Source organism: Hyaena hyaena, unplaced genomic scaffold, assembly GCF_003009895.1.
Source record: "Hyaena hyaena isolate Hyena2069 unplaced genomic scaffold, ASM300989v1 scaffold_532, whole genome shotgun sequence".
Classification (NCBI taxonomy): domain Eukaryota; kingdom Metazoa; phylum Chordata; class Mammalia; order Carnivora; family Hyaenidae; genus Hyaena; species Hyaena hyaena.
The window spans coordinates 775,097-795,774 of record NW_024081165.1 but is presented as its reverse complement, the minus strand read 5'-3'; the positions used below and the strand labels follow the sequence as shown (position 1 = coordinate 795,774).

The 20,678-nt window shown below is 42.0% G+C and overlaps 1 long non-coding RNA gene across 1 annotated transcript; it reads left to right on the top strand.

Moving 5' to 3' along the window:
* The first annotated feature begins 684 nt into the window (after positions 1 to 684).
* Positions 685 to 19,251, top strand: LOC120247593. The gene is made up of 5 exons (XR_005532362.1): positions 685 to 770; positions 6,093 to 6,183; positions 17,445 to 17,549; positions 18,999 to 19,064; positions 19,163 to 19,251. It is a non-coding gene; the product is annotated as an uncharacterized LOC120247593 (long non-coding RNA).
* Positions 19,252 to 20,678: the final 1,427 nt, after the last annotated feature.

Below are 20,678 nucleotides of genomic sequence, written 5' to 3'. Positions count from 1 at the left end.
AGCGTCCGACTTTCGCTTGGGTCATGATCTCGCGGTTCGTGGGTTCGAGCCCCGCGTCGGGCTCTGTGCTGACTGCCAGCTCAGAGCCTGGAGCCTGTTTCAGAGTCTGTGACTCCCTCTCTCTCTGACCCTCCCCCTGCTCATGCTGTCTCTCTCTCTCTCCTAGAAATAAATAAAACATTTTAAAAAAAAGGAAAAAAAAAAAAAAAGAGAAATCTCCTGAACCTGTTGAACGAACTGACCCTTGTTTTGGATTAAAAATCCTTCCACAGAAGGAGAGCATCCCTCTCATTACCTTTCTGTTCAACTGAGTAACAGTTCACCCACCCACCTTACTCTAGAGCTCTTAAAAGCCAGGCAGCTGGGACTAACTCTCTGAAGCCAGTCCTCACCCTGTCCTTAGAGAGAAGAATGCTCGAAACACTGACAATAACACCGATTATTCATTTATTATTCATCATACAGCAAGCAGTCTTCAAAGACCCGAGTGAAAACCTTACTAGCTTTGCACGGCCCTTCTTTTAAATGCTTCTCCGCCAGAAGAGGGCGTGCGTCTCTGATTTTTCTTTTTTTTTCCCCCTTTAAAACTAAGCGAAAACCTAGGAGAGCCAAAGACGCTGAGATCTACACTGTTCTCTACATGTAAGTAACAACACAACAACAAAAAGTTCATCTGTTGAAGACAAACGGTCAAAAGCAACTCCAGGAAATGCAAGCCAGGCAGCGAGCGCCCAACACTTTTCCGGGTATTCGTGTCACGACAGCTTCCGGTAACTATATTTCTTAGGCAGCTTGTTCAAGTTTAGAAATGAAGTGACAAAAAAATGCATCCAGGGCCTCTCGCTACTAAGGAGCAATGGGTAATATATTTGTTTGTATTATGGGATTGCAGTTCTACTAGAAGGAACACTTGACATTTTGATGAGTGTCTCTAGGGAGAAAAGGTACTAACTTCAGAACTTAGTTTTAATTATACAAAGGAGATTACATTATTCAAAAGCATCCCACTGGTAAGGTGCAACATTTCCTGAAACAGTTTAGTGGAAAATGCCACATTAATCAGTTCAATATTTCACTCAGAAGGCTTAATGATGGGAGAAGTTTAAAGTACCATAGCACGATAATGCAGAAGGGGAGGAAAAAAAGAATGTTCGCTTAGAGCTTAGAGGGAAAGGCTGAAATGATTGTCAGTCCTTCTTGTTTTTCTCCCCATTAAAAGCTGTCTGGCTATGTTAGAAACGCAGTGGGAACCAATGTGTGGGAACCACCATCCCTGAAATGGAACGGGAAAAGGCAGCAAACACAAGGTGAGAGAGTAAGTCCTCTGCCCAGGCATTTAATCTCTGCTCCTTAGTTAACTGGTCCAGGTTGGTGATGAGTAGCGGCTCTCTTCCTCCCCACATGGCACCCAGACAGACAATAGATCTTTGTAAATGTGTGGTAGTTGATGTGAAAGCAGGAGGGGCACAGTGGAATTCTGGAGTGCTTTGTCTTCCTCTTCCCATTCTTTCCACCAACTCATATTTTCATTACCTTCAAAACTCACCTGCGAAAGTGAATGAGAATCTACCCTCAAAGTCAGAAAGGTTTGCACTTTCCAGGTGAGCTCTTAGCGGAAAGGTGGCCCACGCTCACGGGTTGAGGGGCTGAGCGAAGATGAAGATTGCAAAGTCAATCCAGATCTTAATGTTTGTAAACATATAAACCAGCCTTATGGTTAATCAGATTAGAGGGACAATAATAAAAAAAAAGAATCAGGAGCCACCGCTTTTCATGGGGCAGTAGTCCCGCACAAACAGGTGTGTGAGCTTTGGAGGCTTCGGCTCAACCAGGAAGTGGCACCAGTTGGGAGGCAGTCACAGCCACTGATGGTGTGCACTTGTTAACATTTTTTGCCCAGTTGTTACATTCATTTCTGTGTGGCACTCTCCACCAAGAAGCCGGTGCCTTGGAATAAACACCAAAAATCAACACTAAAATAGCAAAGCTACATTGTCTAGAACGTATACCCTGTGACATTTCCCTGCCCTGTTTTCTCTTCTCTATTCCTTAGCCAGTGCTATAAGGGATTTTACTACGAGCGTGTTGTGCGCTCCTTCTTGCTTCATGGTGCAGAGTCATCGTCGGTTTTATCTTCAAGGCTCTCCACTTCTGTGTGACACTTTTCTTCCCTCTACAGGTTACCTTCTTTCTTTTCAGGGCGGGTCCCTGTGTACCTTTACTTCCTACATTTCCTCCTCCATGTATCCTTCTCCATACATGCTGTGTTGAGGGAATTTAACTTTAGTGCTTTCTGAAGTAGTACCTTATACTTTTCCTAACTCAGGAATTCCCAGGCTTTGGTGCTAGCATTATCCCATTCATGCCCTATTCTTATTTTGCTTCTGTCATCTTCTTAGGGTAAAATGGATTTATTGAAAAAATGAAATGAGCTTGAATTTTGTTTTAAGATGTAGACAAGAGCCCATGGGATTTTTTTTTTTTTTAAACAACCTTCGAGGGAAGAAATAAAGATGATTTCGCCATTAAAATTACAATCAGTATCTTGATAACAAGGGTCCCAAGGCTGATACTCAACACACACGCTTGTCGGAGATATAGGCAGGAGTATTCTGTCTCCTAATGAGGGGCTCCCATCACTGTCTTGAAAGTATTGAAAAGTCATGGTCGGATGGTTCTATTTTTGGTTTGCTTTATTTACCATTACACAAAGTCATTTGTCTGGTTGTGGGCTAATTCTTCAGATTCGATTGAACGCAGCATCTTTGATTAGCTTGTTTGGGGCTCCTCATTTATTTCTTCTTGGAAGCCCCGGGGCCCAGTCCTACCGAGGAGCAGGGATGCTGAAATCCACAGGATTATCATGTATTTCCTTGTCCTGAGAGCTGTTTTCTAGCTGTAGGATTCCAGGTGCTCTTCCACTTTTCAAAATGTGCCTGACTCCATCTGTGGGTTTTTATTGAATACATTTTCTAAGCTCTCATAACCATACCCTGATCTTAACAAAAGGTTGGAAAGGCATGGAAGACTTTTTATAACAAAATTAGAGAAACAAATCTTAAATACTAAATCACTTAGGGATCACTGGATATGGTGTATGAGGCTATAGAGTCAGTGTGACTTGAAATACGGAGTTCTCACTAGCTATTAGGAAAAGATGCAATTCAGTTGCACACACTGGCATGAAATCTTCCTTGCTGGTTTAGAATAGCTGACTTTTCATTTGACACAAAGATTCCAATGGGAGAAGAAGAAAAAGGCCAACACACTCCGGCTCCCCACAGAAGAGGGACTGGGTTTGAATCCTGTAACTGTCTCTCACAAGGCCTTGTTCTGCAATCCTTTTTTATGCCGTTATGAATCATTCCTGGCTTTTGACAAGAACCGGAGCTGGCCGCTCGCCTGACTTCCTCCTGTGCTGATGTCTCTTCTCTTACTGTTTTTTCATCTCTTGTGATGTGACTTCATGACTATTATCATAATAATCATTTACCAAGCCTTGTTATCTGCCTCTTACTCAGCAGTGCCCATCTCTTCCCAAAAACTGAAGCTCGGAGAGCACTGGCAGTCCAAAGCATTTTTTCCATGGTTTCGAGCTTCAGAAAGTTCTATCTGATTCACACTGTATATGCATTAACCCTGCCTGGCTCCATGTGTTCTTTCTTCTTTCAACATTCCAAATGATTCTATTGTTTGATTTCTATGGAATCATACGTCTGCCTGTTACAGATACTCTTATCCTCGTTGTGAACAGCCATCTTCTACGTGATGAATAATTCAAGAGAATAAAAAATATTTGAGGTTGCGTATCTTTTTATAACTTTTGTCCATTTAAAATTTACAAAATGCTACATTTGCAATTGCCCTTGAATGTTCTTTTACAATCGTCATGCCAGTGATGGTTGAATTACTTTTTTTGCCAAGACTGCAGAAATTACAAAATTAGCAAGGAGTCTACCTATGGTTCTCAATCTCCCCATGTTTCAGAATCACCCGGAAACATTGGAACACTCAAGCTACACCTCTGAATTCTGATTCAAACTGGTCTGGGGCTGAAACAGCTCCTTAGAGTAATTGTGAGAGCCACCACAGGGGAATATCAGGCAGTGATGAGCTCCCAAAACATGTCATTAGGGAGCCACGTATTTGAGAACTGGTCCTTTTTGTCTTTCTCTAACTTATCTTCTAAGCTTTAATTACAGGATGTGGTTTGCTTAATGTTGTATATTAATACTATGTTCTCCAAATCATGACTTTTTAAAAAGTTGTTTTAATCATAGCAATAGTGCCACTATAGCCCAGAATCATTACAAGAGTTTGCATTTTATCTAGAAAATGGGTTCTACCTTAGTTTGGAGCATACATTAAAATTTTTAAAACACATACATGTTATGATGCAGCAGTTGCATTTTGAAGAATCTTTCTTGCAGAAATACTTGTACATGTGTATGAGGATTTTCGCAGGTGCAATGAGAGAAAGACAAAAACCGAATCAACCACAAACACTAAAAACCAAAACGACTATCACTGGGGTAATGGTTTAGATAAAATTTGGAGCTTTATGCGATGAAAGATTAGGCAAGTTGGTAAAAATGAGTTCTGTGCTCTGTCTTGGAAAGGTGTATGTGACATATTTGGAAGACTGTAAACAGTATGGGCCTTCCCAGCCCAACACTCCCCCCCCCACCTTTTTTTTTTTGGTAAAAGAACAGCTGTGTATGTGTGTGTAAGTATATAAAAGTGTGGAATGATAAGGAAGTCTCCATACTGTTAACTGGGTTGTTTTTTTTCTGGGGAGCGTGATGAAGCAATGGGGTAAAGAAATCTTTCACTGTATTAACTCTATCATTTCACAGTGTTGCTTCAACAAGCACTCCATTCCCTTGCACTTGTCGGGACCAAGCCAATCAGCCCTCCAAATCGCCTGGGGCAGCCTAAGCAGCAGCCAGCCCCTGGTGGCCAGTGCCCTGACCTAGGTCAGCAGGGTGCACAGGGAGGTGTGGCTGAGGTGGGCCTTAGGAGGTGAGAGGCAAGGACTTCAGAAACTAAGCTGCAGGCGGCATCTCAAAGCTGGGCAGGTCTGGCTGTTGTCCTCACTGAGGTCGGTGCCACACCCAAGTTCCCTCAGGGAACTAAGTGAAAGCGGCGGCTGGCTCTATCAGGTTCAGGTCTTCTAGTTAGTTCTCAATATGTCCCACCGCCCCGTTTCCCAGTTTTCATGGGTGCTCACTATGTGGCAGGCCCTATAAGTGCTCTATGTGTATTACTTCCATTATTATATTATTCAATTATTACATTATTTCTCACAACAACCTGTGAGGCAGGTAATGGTATCACCCTCATACATTAGGAAACAGAGGCACAGAAAGATTAAGGACTTGGTTCCAAATTACATGAATATTAAGTGGCAGAGCCAGGATGTGAATGTGCGGACTTAACACTCTGCTGTGTCCTCTGGTGTACGTCAAACGCTTCCTACCTCCACCCACCCTCTCTTCTTTGAAGTCATGATGCAGTTAGAGAAGACAAAATGAAGTACCACTAATGAATACGCAGCTCCTTCCTTTAGGAGAAAAATGTCTTAGAATTTAAGGTTAATAGCACCATGATTTTAAAAATAAGATTTTCATGGAAGCAATCGATAAAAATATATCCAGGCATATCCCTTTTTGAAAATTAGAAGTTTTCATTGTCCTTCGCTTTGATAATATTTTCCTGGTGTTCCCCTGAAAACTGCCTGTCAGAATTTGCATGCATAATTTAGGAAGCAACAGAGCACGGGGTAAAAATGGATTTGAGCTAGACTCCTGAGTTTGAATCTTGGCTTTACCACTCATATGCTGTGTAACCTCAGGCAAGTTATTTACTGTCTCTGTGCCCCCATTTCCTGATCTGTACATTTCTTCTATAAAATCATAGTACCTGTCTCTAAAGGTTGTTATGACAATTGAATGAGTGATATTGTTAAGTACTTAAAATAGTGTCTGGCATGTGGTAAGAGCCATAAATGTATTTGTTAAATAATTAAAATCATTAAGAATAAAGTACAGCATTACCAAACTACGTAGAATCTAACTTACTGTCTTTTTAAGGGGGAAGAAGGGATTTAAAAAATCCTTATTTCTAGAACTTCTCTGGCCACAAACAACAGCCAGTACCAAATACAGCTTTTCAAATGTCCAGGTAAGTACAAAGCTCCCTCTAATTCCAGCAGATGATCATGATTTCCAAGATAAGGATTCTGAGTCCGCAGAGAGCAAGCGGGGCTAAATAACAAAAGGGAAACAGTCCTCAGAGACTACTCTAGGCAAGGTCCTGGGGCTCTGGGGCTGGGGGCTTTGGGACTTCGGAATTTGATGCTCTCTCAGAGTTGTTAATGCGGCTATTAGCCTTGAGACTTCTTTTGCTTTCACACCGCACATGTCTGTGTTTTCCTATTTCAACCTTCAACTCATTTCTTCTGAAACTCATACTGTAGGACCTTACCCTGGGTTTCTTTTTTTCACATTCTTAGAGTTGGTATTATGGTTTTAGTGTCTTTAGGGTATTAAAATCTCTGTTTTACCATAACAAACAGGAGTAAATCTTAAGATTTCGAGCTGGAATTCTTTGCAGGCTTTCACCTATTAATGTTTAGTTTCATTTTGCTCTAATTCTCCCTTGTGGTGCAAACAGGCATGAACTCAGCCCTCACCCCTGCACGCTGAACCTCTACCACCTTTCGCTGCCAAGAAAACGGAATGGATCCTGGGGGCAGAGACCAGCCCCTTTTTAATACGAGGCAGAGTTGTGGGGGTAGGCAGAAACATAATACCTATATTTTGACTTTTTCTGTTATTATTGCTACTGTCATTGCTCTGCTGTTAGCAAGAGGCTCCTTGAGAAGGAGGGAAGAGCAATGGCTACATGAAAACGGTGAAGCCACACACAGAGTTTGCAAAACCCTTGGGGATTCCTCAAGCTGCAAAGGAGCTAAAAGAGCATCATTAATAATAATACTTTTATGATCATAAATAGCAACAAATAAAATCAAGCTGCTGGCTTTCTGAGCTACCGGACTCCTCTAAACAGCTATCTGGGGGGGCTCTTCCTCTCCTTTCTGTCGATGGCTCATCCCGTATTCTCTAACACGTATCTCTGCAATTGCCATAAGCAAATCATTTAACCCCCAGCCAAGCACAAACACCCAAAGAAAAGGCTTTGCAGATTGGAAGTGCTATATCAATAGCAAATATTGCTGCTAATTGATAATTACAGTAAGCATGTGGACCCGAGGCACATAACGTAACGTAAGGTGCTCAGTGTCATAGTGCTCCAGGCAACATGGGCCAGGCCAATAGCAACTGGAGGGCGCGAGAGACCTGAGCCTCGTTGGCAGGACCCCACTCTTCAATCACCCATTTCACCTCCCTTGGGGTATCTTGACAAGCTCTCGTGAGGGTGTTGACAGGTGGTTTATGGTCTTACATTTGGTTCGGTGTTAAAAACGGGTCTGTCTTCACTTAGTAAGATTACTGAGTATACTAATTAAATTATAATGGAAAATACAGAGAAAGCATGTCCCTGAGATAATTGCTGCAGCCTGTTTTTTTCTCACCTTCAAGTCCATTGAAGCCTTCCCTTGCCGTATGCCCTCTAATATTCAGGGTGGCAAAGCAACAATGCTTGTGGTGCAAAGAAGGCAGCAAGTGTGGCGTTACAGTTGAGTGCAGCCCTGAGTCTGAATTCTGGCTTCACCACTTACTGGTTGGATAACGTGGGGAATGTTACGTTACTTTCCTGTGCCCCAGTTCCCTCTGTGAAATGCCCACCCTGTAATTATATGTGAGAATGAAATGAATAGTATATATAAAAATCTAGAATAGTGCCTGGCACATGGAAGCATTCATCAAAGATGATGTGCTTCTTACACCCATTTTGGATTATCTGAGTGGTGGTGTGAGCTGCCCCACACGGACACAATCTACTTCGGCAGCTTGGAGGTACTATATAAAATCACCTCTCTTTTTAGGATTCCAACTAAATGGCTTGAGCCACCTCACGCATTTGAAGGGCTGGCTTCACTAGTTCTTCCCTGGGATAGTCTCTAGGAGCTGAGGTGTCCTAGGGGTCTGTCTTGCTGCTGAATCCAGAGGTCAGGCATGACTCCTAAGAGTGACAGCATGTTGCAAACTGGAACCTCATTTCTGCGTGGGTTAATGTGTCCCCGAACTGCAGGCCTGGTGACACAGCAAAATGTGAGAAATCAAAGGCCTCATTGTTCCCAGGATGACAGGATGCGAATGTCTGGGGAAAGTGGCTGATACATCAACCACCAGGGCAGTCCTCCTAGGCTGCAACTTCAAGGTCTGAGGACAGATCATCTTCCACCCCTTATTAGAGACTGGCCAGAGGAATTTCATATCAAAGTTGATTAGCTGGTCTGACTTGAAGGATTTTTTTTTTTTTTTAATTCACCCACACAGCTACTTCCCCAGAGCACAATATCAGTCCAGAATCACTCTTCCTTTGACTTGTCTCCTTCATGGTCATGGTCCCCTGACTCAGTCTCTTGCTACTCTCATTCTGTCTTTATTCAGTGCTCTCCTTGTCCTGTCACTGAGCCTTGATCAGGAGACTCCTGCCTGGTTTCAGCAATTTGGAACCTTCTGGAGGAAGGTAGAGGGTCTCACCTCCCAATTTTAAGAAAACGTATTGTCTCATACAAATCTTCCCACTTCTCCCCAGCTCTGAATGCCGACAGTTTTTTAATCAGGAAAAAGTAGAGTTCTGCCATAGTCTTATTTTCAAGTCTCTGCTTTGCTTGATAATTATTTTTACAGATTATCAGTAGCGAGGGAATGTTCTGAGAGCTGTCAACAAAGTGTCAAGTAGAATGACTGAATAGCACCTATCATTTCCTTGTGACCTTTATTTGATTGTGCATTTGAACAACTTTACTTTCTCAAGAGAAGGTAAAGAGGAAAAATATTTTTCAGGAAGAGGAAACATCTTTATCTACTACAAATAGCTACGGAATACTACTACAGTATTTTGAGTCTACTTTAAGATAATTGGAATATTTTGAATGTTCCCCAGTATAGGAAAATTCACAGGGAGAAAAAGAGACATCATTTACTGACTCTTGGATGGAGTGTTTTTACAAGAGCCTAAAGCCATTTAAGTCATGTCTTGGAGATTCATTTAGCTCTCGCTGTAAAATTCTACCCCCAAATTTAGAGTCTGGAAACAACAATTGTTTCATTATCTTTCATGATGCCATGAGTTGAATGAGCTCAGTTGGGAGGTTTCTGCTCCTTATGATGTCAGCTGGGGCTGCTGTCTCCTGGGGGCTCAGGTGAGCTGTAACATCCAAGATGCTCACTCTCAGGACCAGCACTTGGTGCTGGTGGTTGGCGGGATGCTCAGCCAGGGTGGTCTACCTTAAGGTCTTTGTTCTCTTCCATGTACCTTTCCATGGGTCTTGGGATCATCACAGCATGGTACCTGGGTTCCAAGAGGGAGTGTTCCAAGGGAACAAGCCCCGATGTGCAAGCACTTATTAAGCCTCTGCTTGTATCTTGCATGCTAAAATCCAAGTGACCGAAGCCATTGACACAGCCAAGCCCAGAATGTGGGATGACTCAAGGGGATAAATACTTCTAGTTTCATACTGAGGTCCACCAAAGTAATAGGTGACCACCCCCAGAGACTACTGTAAATTCTAAGAGAACAAAATGGCAGTCCTAGAATTGTGGAGTTCATAGGGACCTTACAGACTTTACAGGTCAGAGAGAACCCACACAAGATGATTTACTTACTCCAAGCCATAACCCAAACCTGACCATTGTAAAAATGATTTGGAGTCAGGCTCTGTACAGGCTCTCCCCACCACCATGTGTAGGTCCAGCCTCTGGCCTCCCAGAGCTCCGGGTCTAGAGGGCAAGTCTGCAGATAAGATCCCCTAATGCACAATGCCACATTTTAACCATGGTACTCCACAGCCTTCCCGTTGTTAATTAAGTGTGTAATGACTATGTTAAAGTTAGTTTCAGGTTCTAATTTATGACACAGTAGTTCTATTTTATTGTACACTTTATGGTACACTGGAGTCCCTGAATAATCAACGTGTACTCCCTCTAATCCTGCCTGGTTTATACTACTTGGAGAAAATTTTATTATTTTAAACAATTATAAGGATTTACGGTTCTTGAGTCTTTGCTTTGGTGAAGTATTTTTGTTCATGTCTACTGTTTACATGAAGCCAAGTCCTTTGTCAGGAATACAGCCTCTAATTATAACATGGTTCCTGTGGGAAAATGTAATTTGCTTTTCAATGATCCACTTTATGACATGGTCTCCAGGAATGTGCTGTTCCGCAATAAAAAGCAAGTAGAGACTGCAGAGTCTTGTAACTTCTTGCCAAGTGCCTGGCATGATAGGACCAGTGTTTATAAAGCAGTTCTCATTTTTTGGTTGACATGTGAAATCTGAACTGGGAAATAATGACTTTCACTGAGATGGAGTGGGGAGGATGGATAAGGAAGACAGGAAACAAGAAGGTTCTATGGTTTTTCTCCATAGTCATCCTGTCAGCAACCAAATCCTGTCATTCAGCGTCTCTCATTTTGGTTCTTTCTTCCCAGGAATAAAATGGCGGTTACAAGAATGAGTGACCCATGCAGTCAGAAGGGACACATAGGGCTGTGCTGAGTTCCTGTTGGGATGGGAATATCTTTTCTCAAGGCCTCATCCTGCCTTTTCTGAGAGGAATTTCCCCATTTCTTTGCTCAGGGATAACGTACGGTGACTTCCATTTAACATGTGCTTGTAGAGGATAGGTATTAACTAAAGTGGAATATTTTTGATGGAAAGTTTCTTAACCATGAGGTACAGCAACTGGGGCCAGGCCCAGTCAGCTGTTCTATTCTTCATGGACGCTCTAATCTTTTTGACTTTGGCTTTCTAAGGCTATTGCCTACCTCCCTTTCTATAACCCTTGGCCACTTAGCGCAAATCATAGCCCAAATCATGTCTCATGACTAAAAACAAATACTGTGCTGAAAAGTAAGGGATAACAGAAGAAATTATAATACAGATTCCTCAACTCGTTAACTCTGAACCCTAGATATGAATCCTTCTGGAGTTCAGGGGCCAAGACCTCCCACAGGATCCATATCGGACCTCTCTCTTCAGCTCCTGGTCTGTAACCTTTTTGTGGGGGCCTGATTACCACCCTTCATTAAGACAGACTCTAGGGGTGCCTGGGTGGTGCAGTAGGTTAAGCGTCTGACTCTTGATCTTGGCTCAGGCCATGACCTCACAGTTCATGAGTTTGAGCCCCACATCAGCTTCTATGCTAATGGTGTGAAGACTGCTTGGGATTCTGTCTCTCCTCTCTGCCCCTCCCCTGCTTGTGCTTGCTCACACTCTCTCTCTCAAAATAAATAAATGAACTAAAAAATTTTTTTAAAAAAGACAGACTTTGGCTATCTTCTGTATCTGAAGTGTAAGCATAGCATATGAGCCCCCATAAGAGAGGGTCAAAGAAACCCACATTCCTTGTCATAAATATATTCCCCCATAATCATAATCTGTTGGGATAAATTCTACCCACAAAAAACAATCTTTTGTATAGTCAAGCTGGATACTTTGGGGGGATTAGGTTCTAAAGTCAGTGTGTAAGGCAAAATCTGGGTAAGAAATTAACTTTGGGGCACCTGGGTGCCTCCATCAGTTAAGCGTGTGACTTCAGCTCAGGTCAGGATCTAATCGTTCATGAATTCAAGCCCCGTGTTAGGCTCTGTGCTGACAGCTTGGAGCCTGGATCCTGCTTCAGATGCTGTGTCTCCCTATCTCTCTACCCCTCCTGCACTCGTGTTCTGTCTCTCTCTCTCTCAAAAAAGAATAAACATTTAAAAAATTAAAAAAAGAAATTAGCTTTGAAAATCACTTGGCAGAGAGCCATGTTGCAAACAGCAGCACCTTTCTCAGGAGCCTAGCAGAGCCTGGCCGGCCCTTCCAGTCTGGAACAGGTCACATCCCCTCAGGAGAACACCATATTCTGGGTTTAAGGTTGATTCTTAACTTCGCCATTCCACTTCCTGCGGTGAGCTGCTCAGACCACTTAGAACACAAGGGCTGGGAATCATGTAGTCTCAGCTCCTACCCACTCCTGAGGCAGAAGTGTCCACACTTCTGAACTAGTTTCTTACTCTCTCCCTGGGTCCCCTTCTCCCTCCTTCCCTGTCTAGGTGCCTACAGGTAGAGTCCCACGAATTTCACGCAAGCCTGATGTGATGGCCTCAATGTTATTTTGCAAAGCAGTTTAGCGTCTCACTGTGAGGAACTCTGTAGTTCTAGAAGTACTATATTTAGGTTTCTCTATTCAGGACCAAAAAGCCCATTAAAGTGCACTGTTTTCCTTTTCAAACATAGAAGAACTATACTTTCAAAGGTAAATTCAAACCATAGGCTGTAGACAAAAGGAAAGCCTGCTGGCAGCTTTGAAATATGGTACCTTTGCACACGCTGGCTTTTGACCGTGGAGATGTAGGCAGAGACTAGTCCCTATCCCATCCAGAATACCTTGTACAGCTTCATTTCCCCACACTGTTACTGTATGGAACCCTGCCCCTTCCCTTCATTCTGTTCCACATGTGCCTCACATAAACTTGGCTCTGAACCTTCATGCAGACTATCTGACCTGTTTGGAGTGCTTCTCCTGTCCAGTCCCTCATCCCTTTCCTCTTCTCCAAAGAGCCTTCCAATCCCCAGGTCCTAGATCAGGAATCCTTGAACCACTCTTGACCACAGTCTTTAGTACTCTCTCCCCATCTCGATGATTGCACCATAAGATGTCTTTATGTTCAGGAATGTTACGTGTGTCCTATGTATGTGCCAGACACTCTTCTAAGACTTATTAATATGCTAACACATTTACTCCTCACAACAAGTTTATAAGGTTGGTACTATTATTATCCCCATTTTATAGATGAGGAAAATGAGCACAGACAGTTTCCAAGGTCTGTGGCTAGTAAATGATAGAGCCAGGAGGCATACCCAGGAGGTATGATGCCAAAGCCTGCACTTTTAAAGATTTTTTGTTTTTTAAGTAATATGTACCCCCAACTTGGAGGATTTGAATTTACAACTGTGAGATTAATAGTTGCATGCTCTACCAACAAAGCTGGCTAGTCATCCCTAAAGCCTGCATTTTTAATCACTGTGTTCTACTGTCTCCCATTTGGTACTAAGGTATGGGCTCTATTTCTATTTCTATCTTTTTTTTTATGTTTATTCATTTTTGAAAGAGAGAGAGGTAGAGCGTGTGTATGAGTGAAGGGGCAGAGAGAGATGTGGACAGAGTTATAGAAGCAGGCTCTGTGCTGACAGCAGTCTGATGTGGGGCTCAAACTCAAGAACTGTGAGATTATGATCTGAGCCCAAGTTGGACCCTTAACTGATTGAGCCACCAGGCACACCTCTACCTGTCTTTTTCTTTTACGTTTTTTTTTTTTTTTTTTTTTTTTTGAGAAAGAGAGAGCATGCATGAGCATGAGCAGGGGAAGAACAGAGAGAGGGAGCACAGAATCTGAAGCAGGCTCCAGGCTCTGAGCTGTCAGCACAGAACACAACGTGGGGCTCCAACTCACGAACCTTGAGATCATGACTTGAGACGAAGTCGGACCCTTAACCAACTGAGCCACCCAGCCGCCCCTCTATCTGTCTTTTTATATGGTATTCCCTTTCTCTTACTTTGTTTATAACCTCCTTCAGGGCAGAAATCATTATATAATACACACACACACACACACACACACACACACACACACATACATACATAGTACTAAGGATTGTGTCTTGCATCAAATAGTAACTTGATAAATATTTTCTGGGCAATGAAGTGACAAAAACTAAAATACAGATCTTTATAAATTATATGATTTTCTAGAAGAGTTTTAGACTTACTAAAAGACTTGCATTGTTTCTCATGAACATAGCAATAACAGCTTACAAAATACTTGAATAGGATTTGATTCTTAAGACACGTCTATGCTGTGGGTGGAGCAGATGCAGTATCATGCCTAGTTTACAGCTGGGAGAACTGAGACAGACACAAAGATGACTTCCCTCCATCACATTTAATGATGAGCTGGAATCCACAGCCCAAAGCACCCTGCTTCTAGTCCTATAATACTGCACTTCAGATCTGGCTAAGTTTGGCTCAATCAAATGCAGGCCATGTTTTGGCTCTGTGTGTGTACATTAATAAAACTAGATGTTCTATTGTAAATGGATATAAATGGTAATGCGGTGGGGCAAGGGAAGGACCCATGCCATCCACACGTTGGACTCAGTTTAAGAGGAGATGATACCCTCATAACAATCACAAAAATAGGTGTCGATTAATGCCATGCAATCCAATGGTATTTTCATCCATTGTTGAAAATCAAGAGGGGGGAAATAGGGAAGTACCAAAAAATATAGGAAATAATTTTGTAGAAAGAAATGAAAAAAGGAGGAGTCAGTTATAGGGAGGTTTCCGGAATGCAAATCAGAGATATTTTTTTTTCCTTTGGAAGGAAAGGGAAAAAAGAGGAAATATTTGATCTAACAAGTGAAAATTCAAATCAAAGCCAGAATCTGAGCTGGCAAGCCCTGTTTGGAAACTCCTTTTGTTTATAATATAGGTTTTTCCCCTTTATGAAGCAGATGCTTATATGCGCATTACCAGCGTTGTCAATAATACTGTAACATTTGCCTTCCATCCCTTTGTTGCTCAGGGAGCATGTTGGGTTTCGGCACATTTAGCTTTGCCATTTACTTCACAAATCGCAGCTGTGTAGTGCTACAACTAAGTCGATTTTACTGAGAATAAAAATGGAAAAAAAATTCTCCTAACAACCTTTCCAGTAATCATAGGCCTGAAACACTTTGGAGTGTGCGTGTGTGTGTGTGTGTGTGTGTGTGTTTAACAACTTGGTTTCAGTACAATGATGCTTCAATAAGAATCTTCCTGCAAATTTAATTCAAAAGGGAAAGCTTTGTTGTTATTAAACACAATGGCAGTTTGTACATCTCCACATCATTATGTTGCTTCTCATTATGGTAATTCATTTGCTTCTGCTTTGTATGGATATCAAATAAAAATCACTTTTGCTCCTGGCAAGTGATTGACATTACCGAGACACTCTGGGAGCCCAGCTAAGCGGTGCTTGGTGTCATAGCAAACACAATTAGCAAAATGGCATCCAGAGTGGCTTTATGGAGTTGCCCTGTGGAGAGTCTGTGCATTTTCTATTTAGCAGGGCTGTAGGTTACTAGGCTGTGCTGTGTGCCTTCTCTATTTTCGTCTTTGTACTGTTTTCCATGCAAGTGGAGCAGCGTGAGGACTTGGTGTGAATTTTGTTTTCTCTTCTTTTTTCCTGAAGGGCTCTTCTTCAGCATTTGCTAGGCTTGCAGAGCATTCTGCCTTCGTAGGAGACCACAGTGCTCTAAAGAAGGGTCAGTGACAGCACCACCAAATGTCCACTCTGATATCCCTGTGGGTTTTTCTTGTTGTTGTTGTTGTTTTTTCCCTCTTTTCTACTGCTCTCTAGTTGCCACTTGTCAGCTATGGGAGAGGTATTTAGTTTTGTAGGAAGTGAAAAAAACAACTTTAAAGGTCATTGTTAATTACCTGTGTATTGCAAAAGAAAATAATTCACACTCTTCTGTGGACAAATTTGAGGTGGGGCCTCAATTCTGGCATTAGGTACCTCATTCAGTGATTAGCCTAGATGGGATGGACGGGACCAGCTGCCTCTTTGAGCTGAAAGACAGATATGGCTTTTGCCTGAGCCATGAAGAGAAAGAGGGTCTGGATTTAGTTGGAGTGCTCTCCAGTCCTGTCTCCTGAGCCTCTGCGAGGGCTTTCCAGAGCAACATAACTCAAACTATGATAGAGGCCTTTTTGGAATGGCCATGGAGGCCTCAAAAACCCATCATAGTGTGAGAGGAGGCAAGGTGGTAACTTAATCCATCCTTTGTCCCATGTGATGGAAGGACTGATGGATTTATGCTTCTGAATGCTCTTTTCCCCAACCGTCTCTTCCTTTCCACATAGCCCTCTCTTTGGAATTTCCTAATCCAGTGCCTCCAGCCCCTTCCTGGAGCCATTTTTACTCCTCTTCCATATAGGAGGAGAACGTCTTTCATATCTCACACAGCTGAGAGCCCCAGGCTTTGGTTGGATGGACATGGCATCTCTTCCTCATTTGGTCATTGTCAGCTGCCCAGAGGTGGGATGTTGGCCCCTGCCCCATGAACTGAGGGTACTGGTACTGTGCTTCCAGTTTATTTTCCCCTCAAGTAACAGCTTCCTCACTAGTTCTCCTAAGAATCCAGCCCAGCTTGCCAAGTCAAGCATTGATGTTTTTGACGTTTATGCTATTTAGTCTTATACGAAGAGAGCATATTTCTCTTGTTAGTATGGCTTTGACCTTTTTCACTTTAAAATCATAACCCCTGGCTTTCTGGTGCTGAGAAACATTTGACATTTCCATGGTTTATTTAACAAGGGTCACCATACTATCTCAAAATGGCTTTCTCTTTCCCATCCAATGTTACCAGTGCTGATTATATTATTATTCAAATCTTCTTTTACCTCCAATGGGAAGTTAACATGCATTCCAGTTTATCAAATCACGCTGGCATCAACTTTCAAACATCAATATAAAAATGAAAATGAAAATGAAATGTTGGACTGGCGTAGGAGGGAAACTATTTATCCGTGACATTCCCCTATCTTCATTGGTAGGGAAATCTATGAAATGCATTGCTTATTTCCAAGGGGGAGAAGTCTAAGAATCGAAGATAGTTTTTTTTCCCTCTTACTTCAAGATCATACAATTCTACTTAGCCCTGCATGCAGGTCTTGCCACCATTTTGAGTTTTGAGGCTCTTCTGTATCAGAGGCAGGGATTTCCCTATGCTGCGAAGAACGAAGGGCCTAGCAGATGATTCTGAACATAGAGAGCAGCTCACACTGGAGGGCTCCTGCTGCTGAGAGCACTGTGGTGCCGATTTGGAACCTAGGCAGTTTCTTTTTTGGTTATTTTGAAACATTATTTGTCAATTGTAGAAAAAAAAGAAGTACAAATTTCTATAAAGCAGTCTTGTGGAAAAAAAATGTAATAGGAATTAAAATTTACACGTACATGTGGATTGTACCTATCATATCCATCCAATTCTCTCTGTGCCCAGTGCATCTCCAATCTCCACTTATTTTCACTGCCCCCATACTACTTTAGGCCATCACTATCTTGTCCCTGGATTACTGCCTCTAGTCTTTCCCCTCAAATATTTTTCTCATGTGTCTTTTACAGAGATCATTCTAAGGAAAATACTGTATTAAGATACATGCTTGCTTAAGATCCTTTAACCTCTATGGTTCCTCTTAAGATGAATTCTAAATTTTTTAGCATGAAATAATTCCTAAGATCATGATTGTGGAAGCAGAAAACCTGTTAATCTTCTCATCATATGTCTTGGAGCCCAGCATGCTGACTATGAAATAGTAGGACTTGGTAAGTTTTTAGCCATCTCTGCAAGGTAACTTTAATCCTCTTGGGTGGCTCCCTTACAGGAGTGACTCAAGCATCCAAGCCATTTATATCTGGAAATTTTAATTTGTGCAGCCATTGTGGCAGAGGAGAAGAGAGGTAGAGGGTGGTGGTACAAGCACTTTTCATTATCTCAGCCAGGAAGACCACACAGAGAGTCTACTGGCCAGACTAGAGCTATGGTTCTAGCCTAACTGCAAGGGAGTCTGGGAAGTGTTTTCATCTTGCTTGCCCAGCAAGAGGAAAATGAAGTAGACCAGGGGACTATGCATCACTGTGACTGTTAGAGAGTTAATGAGGAGTGAACAACCCATACTTTGGGAAATGCACAGTCTGTATCATGATAGCCTGATCTGAACCAGGGAGGTTGGATTTCAACCCATGAGTGGGTGTGAATGATTCCCCTGAAGGACCTGGCTGTTTCCACCCTCAGTCATGCTTGTGAAAGAAGAATGGGCCTTGAATTTGAGGTAGGAAAGGACCATTTTCACTATCCAAGTCAGAGGACTGGGAGCCTATGACTATGGGGTAAAGTGGTCTAGAGACCCCAACAAAGGGGGCGGAGAGCAGTGTACAAGAAGAGTCCGGCTCACTATTGCCCTGCAGTCATCAGGGACCAGGCAAGTACTCTGACAGGCAGGCAGGGTTTGAGAGCTCAATGGAAGAATAGATCATTCTGGGTACTCACTTCTACACATGCTGAACTTTCACTCTATCTTTGGCCAACACCACTGACTGATCTTAGCTGTGCCTTCAAGGCAGATGGAGAAAACCGTGCCTAGGCTTGGATCACACCTGTGCAGAGTGTGGAATTTAGGGTGGTACATTCTGTGATGACAAAGGAGACATGAAAGCTCTGGCAATGTAGCATTTGCAAGGCAGAGTGGGAAAAGGCAAACATAGTTACTAGCATGGGTTTATAAAACAGGCATGAATGCTCTTAAGAGTCCCAGTGGTAGCTTGGGCTGGGGGATAACCTACAGGAAGTTCTGCATTCCCTTCCCTGTGGCATTTGAGAGGCTGGAGTCAGGTTCACGGGTAAGACATGAAAAGAAACCTGACCTTATTTGGTGACTTGGTGGGTAAGGCGGGACAGTAAAGTTAACAAAGACAGCGAATACGAGAAGAGTAGTTCACAGTCTGTGCTGACATACATTAGCCCTGATTTTTCTCCTCTCATAATAGAAATTATACTTGGCAAACAGATAGAAGAGCACTTTTCAAGAAAAGTTAAATTATGTTATTTATCATCATTAATGATATATAGTAACCACAACAATAACAACAACAGCAAATAGCAACGCCTTGACAATAGTAGATACGGCAAACTTATGTGTTCTTGATATTTTCTGGATGCCCACTTCTCTTATTTTAATCTTTGTTTTGCTTTTAAAATTATCCCACTCATTTTAGTGTCAACTTTAGTTGCTGCATTCATCAACTTGGAAAGCCTGTAGCCTTGGACAAAGGTGTCATTTGGTATGTTTGATATACTCAGCTCTGTATCAGTAATCTATTTGCAAAATTGTCCAATCTGAAAGTGACACATTTGATTCACTTGACTTTCCTTTTTACAGCACAGGAAAATGTGAAGGAATTCAAGAGGTGCTGGGCACCAGTCACCAAGGAGAAAGGACAATAAAGGGATGTGTAAAGTACTCAAGAGAAAATTGTTGTGTGTCATTAGTAGTTGAACAAAATAAAGAGCACTGTGAAGTTGAACTTCTCCAAGTACAAGACAATGACATCTGAAGGGGAATGGAATATTTTAAAGTTTTTGATGTTAAACAGCTGACTCAAAATTTTCAACTTTTTAGCATAATTTATTCTAATTACTTAAGTATGTCTATTCATTGTAGAAAATTTAATAGTACATTTAACTTAAAAATATAAAAAACAAACAAACAAAATAATTACTCATAATCCTACCATCAAAGAGAACTATTAATTCTTACTTTGGTATAATTCTTACCATTCCTTTTGCAGTGTGTATATAAATTGTTATTGCTATTATTATATAATGGAAATAATTTTTTTACCTACAATGGAAATCCTTATAGTAAGAAGTGTGATTATAGGTTGAATTTCCACTGTAAATTCAGAATGTAATATTTTTCGATACTCACCGAATGTATCTAGGTGAGGCATTACCAAACATAAAGGAGACCTGGACTTGGACTCAAAAAGCTTATTAGGATCTGAGGAAAGAGTTAAGGCAGATAAACGTTCAGTTAGATCAAGGAGTATTTACTGAAAAATTGTGATGTGATAAGCACTGCATTAGTTAACAAGTGGATACCAATGAGTAAATACCTGGATCTTGCCTTCAGAGCATTCATAGTCTCATGGAAGACAGGGGATGTGACGTACACATAATACAGTAAGAAAAGATCCTAACCATTGTTACAAACAGTAAGTACCTTTAAAGTTCAGGTTGGGGAACTAAATAGTAAGTACCTCAGGAATTCAGATGATAGAGCAATCATTACTGACATAAGGAGCGGTTTATTGGAGAGGTGATTTGTCAACTGGATTCTTTTAGGATGGAAGAGATTTGGAAAGAAAACCACGACCAAGGTTACAGAGCACCTCCACCAAATGCTCTGAGCAGCCTAATAGGAACTACAGACCAGGAGGATGGGGGGAGAATGGGCTAGTAGGGATGGTGAGAGCCTATAGGGAAAGTAGGTTCTGTCAGGGTGGTCCAAGGTCAATGTTTCTTCTGAATTGTCCACCCCTACGTTCCTGAGGAATGGGTTTCCTTTTTGAAACTGGATCCCAGCAGTGTTATCTAGTGAACATTTTTTTTTAATGTTTTATTTATTTCTGAGAGAGAAAGAGAGAGAGAGAGCATGAGCAGGGGAGGATCAGAGAGAGGGAGACGCAGAATCTGAAACAGGCTCCAGGCTCTGAGCTGTCAGCACAGAGCCCGACATGGGGCTCGAACCCACAAACCGCAAGATCATGACCTGAGCTGAAATCGGATGCTCAACCGACTGAGCCACCCAGGCGCCCCTCTAGTGAACACTGTTAACACAGTCTTATTTCCCAAAAGGAACAGAATTATTTTCTTTCAGAATATTTCATGGACTT